The following is a 17,440-nucleotide window of genomic DNA, read 5'->3' as shown; positions in this document are numbered from 1 at the left end:
GGCTTCGTGAATAAATATTGTGCTTTTCAGAATGTGTGGCTGAATGAATATCGAATTTAATGAGAGCGACAATTTTCCTGATTGAACATTTTATTCAGTTATATACATGTGTCATAGTCAATAAAGGTTGATTTGATCACCGCCCTGAACCAGAAAATGTGGAATTTCGAAAGATTCGTGTTGCGATCATTTCCAGATAGTACGATTATTTAATTTTATTTTCATTTCCAAGTTACTGTACGCGGAATTTTATTAAAGACAGAGTCTCATATAATAGTGTCCGGCGTAGTGACTTCATGCGGGACAGATGCAAAGCATATACATATATAGGATGTTGGTGCTAGCGAATAACATTGGATATGTTAAGCAAATATATAAAAGTAATGTGTGTTGTAGAGTTCGAGAATTCGTAACAACCAGGGGACGAAAAGGCAGAGAACATAAAGTTTATCAATATTTTGTATAAATTTACAAATTTAATAATGTATGTCTTATACTATTTCAACAGAAATAATGTAATAAAAGAAATAATTTTTAGTGGCTCCCTGTGAAAGAGTTCGTCCAGAGAAGTACTGCTACCTTACCTATTTGTATCGCCAAGCAGTAATGTGAGCTCTACCGCGTTCCAGTTTTGAAGGGTTGGGGTGCTGGTGGACTGACAGGCACATGGGACTTGTGAACTTATGTTTCAGGGTGACGGGATCAGTGGCTCTACCCCTCAGATCTTTGCGACTTAAAGCTTTGAGTGGTACTGTGACTGTTATGGACAGGCGTGTCGCTTACCACCAAGAGCACGACTTGTTCGTCCCATCACTTGGTATTATAAAACAAAAGTATAGATTCCAACGCTCTGAAACCCATCTCGGAATATCGCAGCGCATTTTTCCTTTACGGGATTGAAGAGCACTCTAGAGGATACAGCGAGATGCGTCGGTATGCGACGGAATCCACCGGTATGGGCCGGAATCCACCGGTGTGCGCCGGAGTCTACCTGAATGCGCTTCGGACTTTTCGACTCCGTAGTAGCTAGTAGAACCGTATCAAATCCGAGCGATTGGTGGCATGACTGCGGATGCCGCGGCATTCCAACGAAAGAATATAAGGGATATTCATCATCATTGTGCGCTGGCGAGCGTAAGATCCTCTTCGATGCTATCTCCCCCCATCCGCCGGTCTGCGCTAGTCCTTAGGAGTCTGAAAATACGTGGGCATAAGGCTCAACGCACACTGGCGCAGAGTCGAAGCGTCGCGACGCGTCATGATTTTCGCATATAGCATATTCATCTCTATTTTCCCACTATTAGGGTACAAATTTGTGTTATGCAAATATGGAGTCAAGCGTCAACGCTTGATTGCAGTCGAGCAGCTTCGCGCGTTACTTAAGCGCAGTGAGGCGTCAGACGCCGACTACACTGTCATCCGGGCGCACTAATGCGAGCGTCGTCAGGCGTTGTAGTTGAAAAACAGGACACGACACGACGCTTCGATTCTGCGCCAGTGTGATTGAGCCTAAGTGTTGTTTACATTTACAACGTATTTGCAACGTCTAAATGCCAGCTCGTAAAGCTAAAGTATTACATATATATATTATACAATGACACTCATTCAATTGAAGCTCAATAAATTATATGCAACATCTAAATAAATGTTAGAAATCGATGTCTGACAAATGATATCGCGTTATATGAACAGAATACGGATACCGCTTTTCCTGTTGACACTTTGAGAGGGGACAGGTGTGGTGTCGATTCAAACGCACCCGAGGTGCGTTTATTTGCCGTCCTTTAGAAATAGGTGATGCGTCGCATTTACTCCTTGTCGACGAGTAAAAGCCCACTTTCCTTTTTACATGTCTTTCTCTACAAATGCCTAGTGCTATTTCAAATGGTGTTGGATTAAAAACCATCATTTTCTTGACATTTATTGTTCTATATACTGGATCGTAACATAATAAAAAATGTTTACGCTCGCTGTATAATGTAGTGCCATGTCTTCCGGTAAGTTTAATAGAATGCTCTTAAACGTCTGTAATAATCACACACATTTATTCGCTCTTGTCTATTCTCTACGGTATTATTATTTATAAACTTGCCTTTCGAACGTGAGTACTAAAGTAAAAGCACCGAAAAACGGACTGGAGCGGAATAAAAAAGAAACAAATCCAAAAGTGGAAGGCTATACGATTTCAGAGCGACCCTCAAAAACCCCCTTGCATGCACGAAAGCGATTCATAAGGCTTGCTTCGTTTGCCTCAACTCGTCTGCAATCTTGTATCTCCGGAGTTTAAGTGTTTGACCTCCCTTCGCCCAAATGAACCTCACGAACACGTCTACAAAGTTACATGTTCACTTCACATGACTCTTAAATGTATCAATTTTAAGGCTGGTTGTCAGTTGCGTTTCAGTTGTGTAATTTTGCGGCTTGCTCCTTTTGTATTTCTTTTTTTCGTTTTTGCTCAACTGCAAGGAGTATTAACCAGCTCCAATCCAAGTCTATGTTGCTTAGCTAGTAGGGAAATTGCATGTGATATATATCTCCCTCTGCTCTGCATCATTTTTGGTGAATGGAGATGAATTATTTTGTGCTCCTCGTCCATTCAAATATTTATTACATTTTCAGCTCAGCTTTGGTGTAAAAACATAGTAAAATATGCTTTGTATTTGGCTTACTGTTGATAAATACTTACATGTTTGTTCTGTTTTTTATTTACTTACCGCCGGTTACAGGGAAACAATTTAAATCAAAAAGTTAAAGGGCTAAGCTCGTTATTTTTCAATTTTCAGAATTATGTTTGTGGGTTGTAATGTTATGTGATGTTACAGAAGTTTAGATTGGTATTGTCGAAAGTACCTCGTTCCTCTGATTTGTGAGCTACAATAAAGTACCCGCATATTTTTTCATCAAGATAATTTATATGAACAACTTAGTTTTATAGCATTCTTAGAGGCACAGAATACGAGAAATGTCTTACAAGCCTGTGAAAAAATACATTCATACGTTACGTTCATTTTTCCTGGGCCTTTGGTATACGCCGTGATTTGCTTTGAGACAGATTTTGGATAACGGGCACCAATATGTTTTCATTTCTTTTCTGTAACAATATATCGTAAGATCAAGGAAGGTATGCAAAAAAATGATTTCGTTTTTCAGACAATTCGTTTTCAGGAAAGTATAGCACTTAGGGTACGTTTTAATACACAGTACATGAGGGTAAACATATTGGTTATAGGTAGATAGAACGTTAACAATGTTTAAAAATATTTGTGTATTTCAATGTTTACAAATCAAATATTTTTACTTCGGACATTCATCCATAAGAGTTGGCAACTAAAACATTTAAAAAGAGGGTAGTATTATTATTATTTTTGTAGAGTCAACAAACATTATCTCTGTTTCTGTTTACGCGGTAAAAACAAATTACTTAGAAAAAGACAAAATTCTTTTTATGAAGACAAATTTATTAAATCCAACAAAACGATCCTCTCCCTATAGACGCTAGAGAATAATTACTTGATAATAGTAAAAAAACGTCTCAAAAGTGTATTTTAGTTACAAGACAGAAATATTTGATCCAAGCGATCCAAGAGCAAATTAATTTACTTCTAGTCACAAAGCCACTCTAGATTCAACAAAATATTTATTTGTTATTAGAAATGTCCGATTTTGATTTAAAAAAAAAGAATGAAAAATTGAGAGATACTAAATTATTAGATTTACACGGTTACGTACCCAACAGTATGTCTCACTGGCGTGAAAGCACACAGTTCAGTGCCAAACCTTAAAGTATCAGAAGTAGGACGGAATCTTCTCAAATACTTGAAGACCATTCAGTGCCGTATAAACGCTACAGCGGCAGAAAACACTAACAATTCCTTTTTTTTTTTTTGAAGGATATTTTGCAGTTGGCTGCTGATGGCCTTTACTGCGCCACCGGAGAAAAAGGGCGAGCTGAAGGCTCATAACCCCTAAAATAAACTTAAAGCTAAGTAGCGGGCCTGAGGGCGCCCAAGTGGGCATGGACCTTGGCTCAGGGCGCTACTGGAGACTTCCGCCAGAAGGGCATGCTGTAGGAGAGAATCTACCACTGTATGTGCTGAAATGAGGGACTCGACGACCTCGCCGGCGAGGACGGTTGGTGCGTGAAGGACGGGACTGACTAGCGATCTGGTTGGTCTTCAAAGTGGCGAGAGTAATAACGTCGTCAGGGTCGTTGAGGACTTCCCTTGGCCGACGGGTTCTATTTACGCGGTGGGGTTGTTCCCTGAGGGGGTCGTAAGAAGATGCAGCCACCACGAGGGGGTTGGGGTGGTGAGGAGCAGAGTCGAAGTATTTCCTCGATGCCTGTTTCATGAATTGGGCTATTGTGGGGAGCCGTAAATCTATATGGAGGTTAGCGTTGCGCAGGTACCACGGGGCACCCGTCGCGTTGCGCATGAATCTATTTTGGAGAGCCTGCAGGCGGTGTATTAGCGCGGGATTTGCCTGAGCGAATGCGATCCTGGCGTACGTCATGATTGGGCGGATGCAGGTCGTGTACAGTCTCACCTTATTGCGAGTTTGCTATGCTTGTTGAGAAGGGGATGAAGCCGGCTCATAACAAAGTGGGCGCGATCGCGGACGGTTTTCACGTGTGCTTTGAATGACAGCTTCCTATCGAGCGTAACTCCTTAGTATTTGACCGTGTTCACCCAAGGGATTAGGCGGTCAAAGAGCGAGATCGGGGTGAGGTCTTGTACCCTACGACTGGATAGGTCACTTCGCGTGAAGAATACCGCCGCGCTTTTGTCGGGATTGACTTCGATTCTCCATCTGCGAAACCACTCGCCTAGGCGTGTGGTGGCAGATTGGAGAGCCGCGGAAACTAGCTTGGAGCTGCGCGCCGAATAGTAGAGCGCAGTGTCGTCGGCAAAGAGGGCGAGATTTACTGCCTGATACTTCGGGGTATCGCAAGTGTACAGGGAGAATAGGAGAGGCGAGAGGACAGAGCCTTTCGGGACTCCAGCTCTTACGGGGTGAGGGGAGGAGAGTGCGCCCTCAACTCGGTAGCGGAAAGAGCGGTTCGACAAGAAGTCACGAATGATGTGCACGAGACGATCAGGCACGCCGAGATTGTACAGCTTGTAAAGTAAGCCGTTGTGCCAGACTTTGTCGAAAGCTTTTGCCACATCGAAGAAGGGGGCGCCGGTGGGCATGAAGCGGGGGCGATCGAAACCTTCGGAGATATGTTCCACTATCCAGCACACTTGCCGGACGCATGAGTGCCTAGCTCTGAAACCGAACTGTTCGTCGGGGAGGAGATTGTGAGACATGACGTAGTCTCGGAGGCGGGCGCATAGGATGCGCTCATAGAGTTTGCCCATGGTGTTAAGCAGGGAGATGGGACGGTAACTGGAGGGTTCAGATGGAGGTTTCCCGGGCTTGTGAATACCGATGACCACCGCCTCTTTCCACTTTTGCGGAAAGATGCAGTTGGTCAGAGCGGCGTTAAAAATTGCAGTCAGGAGACAGATGAGTGGTGCAGAAAGCTGTTTAAGCACCTTGTTGGAGATACCGTTAGGGCCTGGGGCTTTACGGGGCTTAAGGTCCTTTATGAGCAATTCTACTTCCTTTGGGGTGACCGGGGGGAGAGGAAGGTCGGAAGGCGTGAGGGTTGCTCTGAGTCCGACCTCGGAGTAAACCTAGAGGAGGTGGGTCGGGTCGACCGGCTCTAGACTGGGGGAGCACTGGGCTTCGAGGCTGTCGGCCAGGCATTCGGCCTTTTCCTCGTCGTCAAATGCTGGGGTGCGGTTGAGTCGGTTAAGGGGGGGCATTTGGGCAACAGTGCGGGACTTGAGAGAACGGGTTAGTTGCCAGAAGGCTTGGTGGATGGGCTCGAGCCCTTCTAGGAGCTTTACTAACAATTCCAAATATATGAGATGACTTTATACTAATGAAGTTAACAAAACGATAGCGCGTTTCAGAGTGCAACTAATGCCATCTAGCAGTGGCGTGATGGAACTAATTGAATATTAATTTTGTGCTCGTTACAAGTGTAGTTTGATTTCATGCTGTAACCAAATTTCTTAAAATATGACTATAAATAACATTCTAACAAACTAGCGATACTACGTATTGTTTCTTTGGATAAATGACTGTTTATGATTTTTATGATTACAAGCACAAGTAAAAGTAAACGTTACCGCGTGCGCCTTCGGCGACATGTCACGACAACATTGACTATGATAACGCAACGAAATGTTGCTTTAAGAATATACTCTAGAATTTAGAATATTAATCTGAATAGAAAACTACTTCTTTTTTTGTTTAAGAATATATTTTCTTAAAATACACCCAAGAAATTTTGAATTCATTTAAGATTATTTAAATTTGATGTAAGAAGTAAAAATTTCTTGTGAAAGAAGTGAACGTTTTGTCTCAAAGTTACAATAAAGTTAAGAGTAAAATTGTATTAGAAAAAGATAAGCACTATTTTTGTAATGACAATACTTTATTACTTAATAAATATTTTTTCAGAATTAGCAAATATTTTGAGAAATTGCTCTTTCTTATTAGTAGAAATCCTTTTTTTCTGTGTAGTACTTATTTGTTGGGTGTGATATGAGTATTACTGTTTAGTATCATTTTGTGATGTTCGTAAAACTAGCTGGCTACACATGAAGTGGTGAGGGAAAGCTGTAACCTGTCACAAACATTCCTAGATTCCTACCTAGCAGCCTAGCCATAACCATAAACTACAATATAATATACGTATATAGATAGTTCAAGAAGCCCGTCACCGTGTGACATAAGGTAACAGGCGGAAGCGGGGAAGGATAACGGATGTAACGAAATGGATTTTCCTACTGCCAGTCTCACATACTCACAAGCCTGGTCAGATAGTCTAATGGCTAAAGGAGTTTTGGTCGCAGTGAAAGTATGCTGTACTCAGAAGAGTTCTGTCGTCATAGGACAGTGTTGGTGTCTAGATTCAAAAATACCGTTATTTCTATAAACTAGACTATGTATACAAACTTTATGTACAAGTGTGCGTGTATATAACAATATTGTTTTTAGTTGTAATGTATATAAAAAAGAAAACGTCTACTCAGCAATCTGGTCTTATATATACATTGGAGTTCAGTCAGTGCACTGTTTATCATCGTCACGTTGCAAATTTGTGTCCGGTCAGGTTGTCCGTTTATTTACGTTCGCTTGCACATGAACACTTTATATACACATTAATACGCATTCAGGTTTCAAGATCATGAAAAGAATTTTAGGCCTTGAATGCAATGACACTCAAGAGATTGTTACCGCTGCCACTTATTCAGTGCATCAAAGACGACGCTCTTTTTCACATAATGACAAAATCGTCAACATACGCGTTGTCGAATATTCCACACGCACAGAAGAAGCGTAGTAGCCATAACAGCATCCTGAATGTATTATTATACGGAATCTTAGGTCGCTGAGAGCATTTTGGGTGTAGTTGACCCATATAGAATGGCCATAGTACGTTTTGAATAACTTAGTTTTAAGGTCGTTATTATACTCGCAAACATATTACGTGAAAACGAAAGCATTGGTTTTATTGTACAAAAAGTGAAAGAAGCTTTTGCCTAGCACTGCTGTTACCCTACCTGCAAAATTGATTTTTTACTACGAAACGATGAAACAAAGTATAGAATATATATAGAATTTGATAGTTCGTTGGCAAGCCTCACCAATAAAATTTGACTCGCCTTGCCCCTCAATAAAATTTCTGTTGCCTCGAAAAGTGGCGAAACGGGAAAATTCATAACAATATCACTGACCTTTTCACTTTCACGACTGTACCGTATTATTTCTAAAACGTCCCACTGCTGTGCTCTACGTAGAGTATTACTACGTAGCAGCTTGCCAACTTGACACAAACGGTTTTCAAGGACTTCTAATACTTTTGAAGACTGCCTTGAGATCGACTTTGTAATTATATAATATTAATGATGTTAATATTAATAAATAATAATGTTAAGGTCAGACCGAAAAGGTACCTTTTATGTGAGCGTATACCGTCTATGCTTACATCTTTCATTTTTTTCAAGTGAGATTGTGACGAAACATATTTATAAAAAACAAAAAATACTTGTTAAACAAAGCGTTCGGACTGTCCCCGGACAGGTTACTTATTTTCTACACCACGTCCATAAAATACCTACTTAATCCAAGAAAATTCAAACTTTGCGATAAAATGCTTATTCAGAGATCAAACGGTATTGGGCAAGTGAAAAAAAAAAAACAAATTGTTGTTTCGACAAATTCTTTATTTGTTCGACTTATTCGGGACTTTGTAGGCGAAATCGACTATTGAGCTTCAATGCTTTTAAGGTGCGAAATTGCAAATGTTTGCAGTTTGTGTCATAAAATTGTTGTTCGAACATTATTTAGAAATAATAAAAAGGTGTTATCATTATATGTATTTGAATATAAAAGTGTTCATGACACTGATTGCAAATGAAAAATTATCGAAAAACAGATTTGTTTTTTAATTTTTATTGAATTGATATTCAATCTCATCCATGAAAAATCTATGAAAGATTTATCACCCAGTTAGTACCTTTACAGCTACCAGTCCTGGCGAGAGATGTTGCTATTCGCTGTATTTTAAATTTTTAGTGAATTGGTATTCAATATTTTTTTGTGAAATTACTCCACTAGTTTGTTATAATTATTAATACAAAGATCGAACACTCAGAAAAAAATTCCTTCGATCCGGCCGGATTCGAACCGACGTCTTCTAGCTTACCGTGCCAGACACTGTACCAACTGAGCCACTGAACGAACCAGCGGACCTCACGAATTTTTCTATGTGCTTGCGTCGTGTCTTTGTATTTGGTTTTTCAACGACTTTTTAGTCGTAGGCGCCATCTATGAGAAATCTATGAAAGATTTATCACCCAGTTAGTATCTTTACAGCTACCAGTCCTGGCGAGAGATGTCGCTATTAGCTGTATTTTAAATTTTTATTGAACTGGTATTCAATATTTTTTTGTGAAATTACTCCACTAGTTTGTTATAATTATTAATACAAAGATCGAACACTCAGAAAAAATTCCTTCGATCGGGCCGGATTCGAGTCGACGTCTTCTAACTAAGCTACAGAACGAACCAGCGGACCTCACGAATTTTCCTATGTGCTTGCGTCGTGTCTTTGTGTTTGGTTTTTCAACGACTTTTTAGTCGTAGCGCCATCTATGAGATATCTATGAAAGATTTATTACCCAGTTAGTACCTTTACAGCTACCAGTCCTGGCGAGATATGTCGCTATTCGCTGTATTTTAAATTTTTATTGAATTGGTATTCAATAATTTTTTGTGAAATTACTCCACTAGTTTGTTATAATTATTAATACAAAGATCGGACACTGACAAAAAATTCCTTGATTTCTTGATTCCATGCAGATGTTCGATGCTGAGGCTGTTATGCCCTGGGGACTTCTTGATGACAGTAGCCACATCCTTGGCAGATAATTTTACAGTCGGCTCCGTGGCTGTTTCGTCAGCATCGACTTCTGCACCTCTCGGTATATGGACGATGACACTTTAAAATAATAGGTAAGTAATAGGGACGATATTTTAAGACTTAATACTAAGATTTTTGCTCTATTATATTATATCTTTACTTAAATAGACTGAACTCCTTCGCCGCGGATAAAGCCGGAAGGACTTTTGTGAGCGCATCTTGTAATTAGTAAATAAGTATTTTTCCTGTATTTTGGTCAATAAAAAAAAAATTGCATAACAAATTTTTTCTACGAGTAAATTAAAATAATGAAAACCAACCAATATTTTATGTATAGTTTGTTAACAATCCACAACAACAAATTCAAACTAAAACCAAACAAACGCAACAAAACAAAAACCAAAGAGATAGAATGGAAGCGTCCATGATTGGTCAAGTCGCTTATATTTTAACCAATCAGCAGGCTATAGAGCGTTTAAGAAGCGTCGTATTTGATATTTTATAACCTTGTTTTTAAATTGTTCTTTTTATGCCACATGGTGATGTCTTTCTACCTGTTATGTAACTATTTGAAATATTATTTAATAAATAATTAGAATTTTAATAATTTCACAAATACAGTGACGTTATTCTGTTCAGGAACAAAGTGACGCGTTGAAGGAGAGTCTTTTAATTAGGAAAAAATACGTTCTTCTTTTCAAACTCTTTCTAGTTCTGTGTACAGACCTATAATGAAATTTTTCGGAATTTTGACTCAGAACTAAAAAGAGCGCCATTGTGATATGGTATGGATATGGTTTATGAAATTATAATTGACAGATTATAGTACGGGAGTAGAAAAAAATATTTTCGAAATAAAATTATATTTTATAAAGCTTATAATATTTAGTTCACTTCATAAACACTGAAATATTGTGATATTGATTAAAATATATAAATTTTAATAAAATCAATATTACAATTCACAAGAGTGAAAAAAACTTTTTTAGACTTCTCATAGAGGGAGCTACGACAAAAAAAACCGTTAAAACAAATGAACAAAGATGTGTAACAGACGCATGGGGATTTTTTATTATATCAAATGACGGGACGAACATCTCGATCGCCTGATGGTAAGCTACATGCATGTCCATAACAGTTGCAGTGTCACTCAGAGCTCTAAATCGCTAAGATCTGAGTGGCACTGCCACTGCGTCCGTCACCCTGAGACATAAGTTGACAAGTCCCATGTGCCTGTAATTTCGCTAGCACCCTTAACCCCTCAAAACCGGTTACACAATAATGCTGACATTAATACTTGGCGGCAGAAACTGGTAAGGTGGCAGTACTTCTCTGGACGAACTCTTTCACAAGGAGTTCTACTACTGCAAAATCGAGCCAGCAGACCTTAAGAATTTAAAGATCTTAAATTAGATCTGTAGCGCAGTTGGCAGAGCGGTTGACCTTGATTGGCATGCAACCGCAGGATATAGTCCCGTCAGGTCGAATGGATTTTTCTTTGACTTCTATCTTTGTCTGTTATGGTGAAAATATTCTTAGGGTTTTTTCTGGGCATATTACAATAATAATTGATATACGTACGCGTAATATTTAGAAGCATCTGTAACACCAAAATCTGCTGATTTATTTTATCTTGATTTCTTAGTGCGTGTTGCTACACGCACTAAGAAATCAAGATAAGTGAACTATCTTCCTATTTCAGGGAATTGTCATTAGTATTGTGAGTGACAAAGAATGAATGTACGCAAATGAGATTAACAAGGCACTAACATTCGCTGGTCGCAAATAGAGGGGGATTTAGAAGTGGAGCGTACGAAGTTAAATTGCTGCTCAGTTAGCAGTAACGGGCCATGCTCAGGCGCTCGTTAAATAGATTAAGCAGATTCATGTCACTCTAATTGAACGCTGTAACTATAAAGTATGGGGATTTTGTTTGAAAAATAATATTATACTAAAGGCATCTAATATAAAAAAAAAATGCTTTAAATACAGGAGGGTAAATGTTGGTGGTACAATTATATTGGAGAACGAAATTCTCTTCAACTTTAAATATGCAAATATAGAACACATTAAGAAGTTTAATGAACTAAAATTAGATGTATCATAATTTAAATATCAACAATAATTATGCATGGATTTGGGATCAACCAATCGTTATATTTGAAAAAAATCTTCAATCGAATAGAATGAACGTTCGAAACGAAATGTGCGTAGTTCTATTTTAAATTTGGTCAAATTAAGGGTGTTTGAGACCAATTCAATTCACACATTGTATCACTTGAAAGCGTTTTGTCTTAGAAAGTGACTTATCACTTTGTGTGGGTTTCTTAGGTTAGTAACAGTCACACATTTCGTCAGTATAAATTTTGATTAATCCTTACAAGTATAATAATAATAATATTTATTTACTTTCACTTACAAAACCAGAGTTAGAGCTAATTAAAACTATGGGACATGATACGATTTTGTGTTATCGACTACTTATATAATATACAGGGCAGATGTCATGTTTTAAGTGTTTTGAAATGGGGAGGACATGCTTCTTGTGGTAAATTGCAAATAGCTCGTATACCTACACCTCATCTGTACTATAAGAACTTTACTGATATTACTTACTTTACTAAATTCTATGGTATTGCCCAAAATAGTAATACCGTATCTGAGTACAGTAAAGATAAAAAATAAATCTATTTTTGTGCACACCTCCATTTTGCTTAGCTGTCGTTCTAAACTCAAATGTTGAAAGTTATTCCGATCATTTAATTCCTGGAGACAATGTGTATAGTATCTATATACTAGCAACAAGATAATACTGTCAAACGTTATTGCAAATTTTGTTGGAAACAAATGGGAATATCGATAAACTTCTGAATTATTAATCTATATCGAATTTCCCTATCTCTGGACCCTACTCAAGAAAACTTTAAAGAAAGTAATATGGCAAAGTTTCCACGTACTTATAAAAGCGGATCAACATTGCGTGTGTCTTTTGATGGACCGCAAGGGAATATGAAAATTTACCATCAACATTATCGTCAACTCATTTATAGCGTCCTGCTGCTGGGCACGTGTCGCATCTCAGGGTTTAGGCCATCCGCTCCGCTGACCCAATAAGTGTTGGGGACTTTACACGTTTTCCGAGGGTTATGAAACTTCTTCGACGTGTAGGTTTCATCACGATGTTATCCTTCATCGAAAAGCGCATGGTAAATTTCAAATTAAATTAAATTTCGCACAAAAATCGCGAAAACTCAGAGGATGCCCGGATTCTAATCCACGGCACGTCTGCTTGAGAGGCGGTAGGCCAAATCATTCGGCTACTACCACGGCCTGGTCTCATGATAATTTAGCACTTGGTTGTAATAATCAATTTTGAATATTGTTGTCCGAAAGAATGTTTGTGAAATTAGTACTTGTATTTCAGGCAACTGCGGTATATTAAGCAGGCGATGCGTAAATGAAAACAGACGGTATGATTTACTCTGCAACTGGAACGCAGCCTTGAAATGTGATCATTCAAAGTGGCCCGGCACTTATAAAGCGGGTTTCTACCTCAAAGCTTGACTAAAAAATGCGGCTGGTTATTTAATACGATACTTTACATAAATACGGCCGGCTGCGCTAACGAGCTCGCCATGAATATTCTTGAATATTCAGCAGGATATGAATCACAATACTTTTATATTTTAGAAATTCATAAAAAGAGGTAGAATATTAAATACAGTGGCTGTTGCTTGTCGTTAACTTTCTGTCGGTGATATTACAATTTGTATAGACGTAATCGATTTTCCTTTGTTCTGAGTGAATATTATTTAATAAATCTTAGTTTTCTTGGAGCAATCCTACTTTTATTTGTGAATTACGAGCAATTCGTATAGTGTATTATTATAGTAACCAGTTCATAAAAGTTTGCGCAACACAACTTTCAACTATGGAATTAAGTTAATTCCGTTATTTATACGTATGTTTTCCTATGCACACAAACTTTCTTTCCATTATTTTATGCAAATAGCGTTAGCGAACGCTATTTGAATACACACAATAGTCAATAGTAGATAAAGTGTATAAAAAGTAGAAGTAAAATTTTAGGAGGTATTTATACTGATGATCTTCTTTTTTCTTCTTTTTTAGCTGTTCTCAACTTCTAAGGTGTAGACTTCCTTTAGTTTATGCCATCTTTCCCGGTCTTGAGCAGTTTCTAACCACTTTGTTCCCGCCATTTATTTCATATCGTCGTACCAACGCATCTATGGTCTACCTATTGGGCGTTTCTCGCCCCATGATCTCCATTCTACCAATGCCTTGCACCAAGAGTCTTTATTGCGGGTGACAGCACAATCCCACTTCAATTTCGCAACCCGTTTAAACGAGTCAGAGAGCAAAGTAAAGTGAGCGATGTTACTAATAACATCGCTCATTTTACTTTGCTCTCTGACCCATTTGTTTCTTTTACGGTCTCTCAGTTGTAACTCTTACCAATTTCCTTTCGATTGCTCTTTGAGTTACCTGATCTTTGTGGAGGAACTCTTTAGTAAAAACCCAGGACTCAGCTCCATACGTAAGCACCGGCAAAATACACTGGTCGTGAATGCGAGCTTTTTGTTCAGCATTGATTTTCATGTTGAACGCGAATTTGGAATAAGTCGTTCGAGTTTGGAAGAAGCGGCCCACGCCAGTCTCAGGGTAGGTAATATTCCAGAACTCTACTCAATACTCAAGTCAAGACTTGAGTATTGCAGTGAGCACTGAAAATCATACTCAAGTCCTTACCATTAGGGTCGTATTTCCAATGCTTGCAATCATACTCAAGTCTGCTCAAATCCTGACTTGAGCATTGAGTAGACTTCTGGAATACGACTCTTAGACGCCTGTCAATTTCGTTAGCCTGATTGTCCTTTTCCATTACGACCTCTTGACCAAGATACTATAAACATACTTATCTATTTTTTCGATGATAGTGCCGTTTACATCATAGATATAGAAAAAAAGGGGAGATATGTAATGACGCTATGTAAGATCGGGTACCGATATCGCCACTTTTTAGCTTGTGTGCGATTCAAACTTTACGCTCTATTATCTACTAACTTAAATATTTTGGTTGGGTAGGGCTTAAAACGTGAAAACGACGTAACACAATTTTAAAATTTAACAAAATTAAACTTACAGTCATTTGAATAAGAGTATATTACAATATTTCAGTATTTTTTTCATCCTGGTTCAGCCATTCACCATCAGGTGGCGTTTTAGTAAAAATGCTACTAGTATATAACAGCTAACTATTACACGTTAGATGGCGCTGAAACTCATTTTTCGTTACACTAAGAACTCACGGAGCGGTTTTCACCCGCGTGTGCCGCGAGACCGCGGCATCTGTAGAACGTAACGGTTAAGTATGTAAAATTAGTAGCACATTTCACGGCGCGTTTTACGCCTGTTACGGTTGCTAGCGGTTGCCGCGGCGGGGTACTAGTAGAACCGCGCAGGACGCGGTGACCTTCGCGCTTGGCGGCTGTCGTCACCCGCGCACTTTGGCGGTCGGTCGGTTCAGGCGCAATGTGGTGCAGGCGCACGCAGGGTGAGTTCTCTATTAACCGCGACTTGCTATTAACTCCCACTAACTTCGCGGTCCCTTCCGCAATCGCAACGATTTCGTGCTCGCAACCGCGGCGGCTACGTGCCCGCACAAACTTGCAGGGTCGTGAGTATTGAAATAAAACCGCTGTCTAGCAGAACCGGCGAGCGCGGAGTGATGTGGTCCTACCTAATATAAAAATATTTCATTTTTCATACTATATCTACACTTGTACTGGTGTATTATTAAATTAGTATATTAATATAAATTATTATTATTTTCTTAATGGCCGCCACTAGACTTGGACCAGTGTCAATTTTATAAGAATAATATAAAAAATATGGCGATCGTCGTCAGTGTAAAATTTCCATGACACGTTACCACGGGTTGGTGAAACTGTCACTGTCAAGAGTAAACTCGAATCATCAACGAATTTAATAAATTAAATGATGTTGTTTTTTATGAACGATTTATATAATTTTCTATAATTGTTTCTAATTTATTTTGCATGTACATGTAAAATAAAGCCGATTTTATTTTATTTATTTTTAAATGCATTTGCTATGAAAATTGAAACAAAGTCAGAAATAGTAATAAGAAAACCAATCTTTCGATTTTCCTGCAGCTTCAATCGATCCATTTTTTATTGTAAACTCACTGGAAAAACTTAAAAATTAAAAATTGTCTACGTTTAATCTACGAGTATAATGGAATTTAAATATCTTAAATATCTGAAACAATAATACACATACAGTTTTCTTCAAGCAACAGCAAAATTGACATGAAATTGAAACAGTTGTCCGAAATATGAGTTGTGTTGAAGTTACTCGAAATAAAATGTTTAGTAATAACATTGACCTACCAACAAATGGACGTCGGGTCTAATACAAAAACTACGAAAAAAATGTCCGAAGTTAACCTATACAAACGTAGTGACATGTAACAAAATATAAAAAACTAAAACATTTAATTTAAATTGTAACGTCATTGCAGGACTGCCTAATTTTGCTTGCAACAATTTAAGGACCCAAAAACACCATATTCAGCTTCTACTGGAAATTTAACAAAATGCACCATATTTAGCTTCGATTGAAAATTACTTGAACACAAGAGTAATGGAGTAGCCTTTATCGTAAATATTAATTATTTTTTATATATATTATTATGTCGAATTTTGTGCAAATTCACTTAAAGAAATAATAAAGAGTTGGGCAGATACAAACATACAAATATCTCTACAAATGAAAGTAAGCGTGTACTATAAGAAATGTACTGATATTCCAACTAAACGTAAACCGTAATTCCGAAAACCGATTTAGTTCAGTTTTTTAATCTTCCTAAAAAATACATTTGACATTTTATTTCGTTAGCTCGAATTAAACGTCATTAATAAAAAATATTTTTTTAAATAAGATTAAAATCAAAGCGACTCTATAGTTTCTTTGTTCTAAATATTTCAATCGCTTGTGGTTCGAACAATTGAAAATTACCAAAAAGTTTATATAAGCTTCTTGAAATTGACGTAACGGGTCTCTTTCCATCTTTTGCGCATGCAATGTGTAGAAAAAGGACAGTTAGCTATTTGATTATTTTGTGTGCTTTTGTAATTTATATTTACGATTCATTTATATATAAATTAAATATGATAAACCTGTACAAAATAACACTTTTAAATGAGAACTATGATAACACAATATATTTGTTTAATGAAAATATGATACAAAATCCTGTTTTTACACTTTACTGCAGTAATTTTTACAAGTTATTATTATATGGTACTGCATGATTGACAACCGCGCTCTCACTCGAACAAATGAAGACTGTTGCGCGATTGACGCTCTGTATGCGATTTTAACACCCTGTAGGTGGGGACACTTTTTATCGAGAACCCGACGTCCATTTATTGGTAGGTCAATGAGTAATAATAATAATAATAAAATAAAAGAAATCGATTTAAGGTGAATGCTTTTCGTTTCGATATTTTAGGGACTTTAATTACAAAAATCATAGTAAGAAATTCAAACATTTCGGTAAAAATTTATTGTCGATAAACATCAGTCATCGTAAATGAACATCACTATATTTGAGCCTAGAAATTTCTATGAAGACAAAAAAAAACATTAAATAATAATGGAAATAGTAACTAAAAATACAAATAGCCGGTGGAATGTTATCTCACTGGTTTTAAAATTTTTGTTTTCACTCTAATTTTTACATTTTCTCATTTTACGAGAGATCTTGTATGTACAACGATCGCCATGTCACTGTGACGATATTTGTAAGCGTGTCACCTCGATATGATCATTTTGATCATTATCGAGGCGACACGAACCACGCCCCCATATCATATCTCCCCTTTTTTTCTATATCTATGGTTTACACTGATG

This window comes from Hyposmocoma kahamanoa, unplaced genomic scaffold (assembly GCF_003589595.1).
Source record: "Hyposmocoma kahamanoa isolate Upper Pololo Valley unplaced genomic scaffold, ASM358959v1 202, whole genome shotgun sequence".
NCBI lineage: Eukaryota > Metazoa > Arthropoda > Insecta > Lepidoptera > Cosmopterigidae > Hyposmocoma > Hyposmocoma kahamanoa.
The sequence above is the reverse complement of the archived record's forward strand: the minus strand, read 5'-3'. Positions refer to the sequence as shown.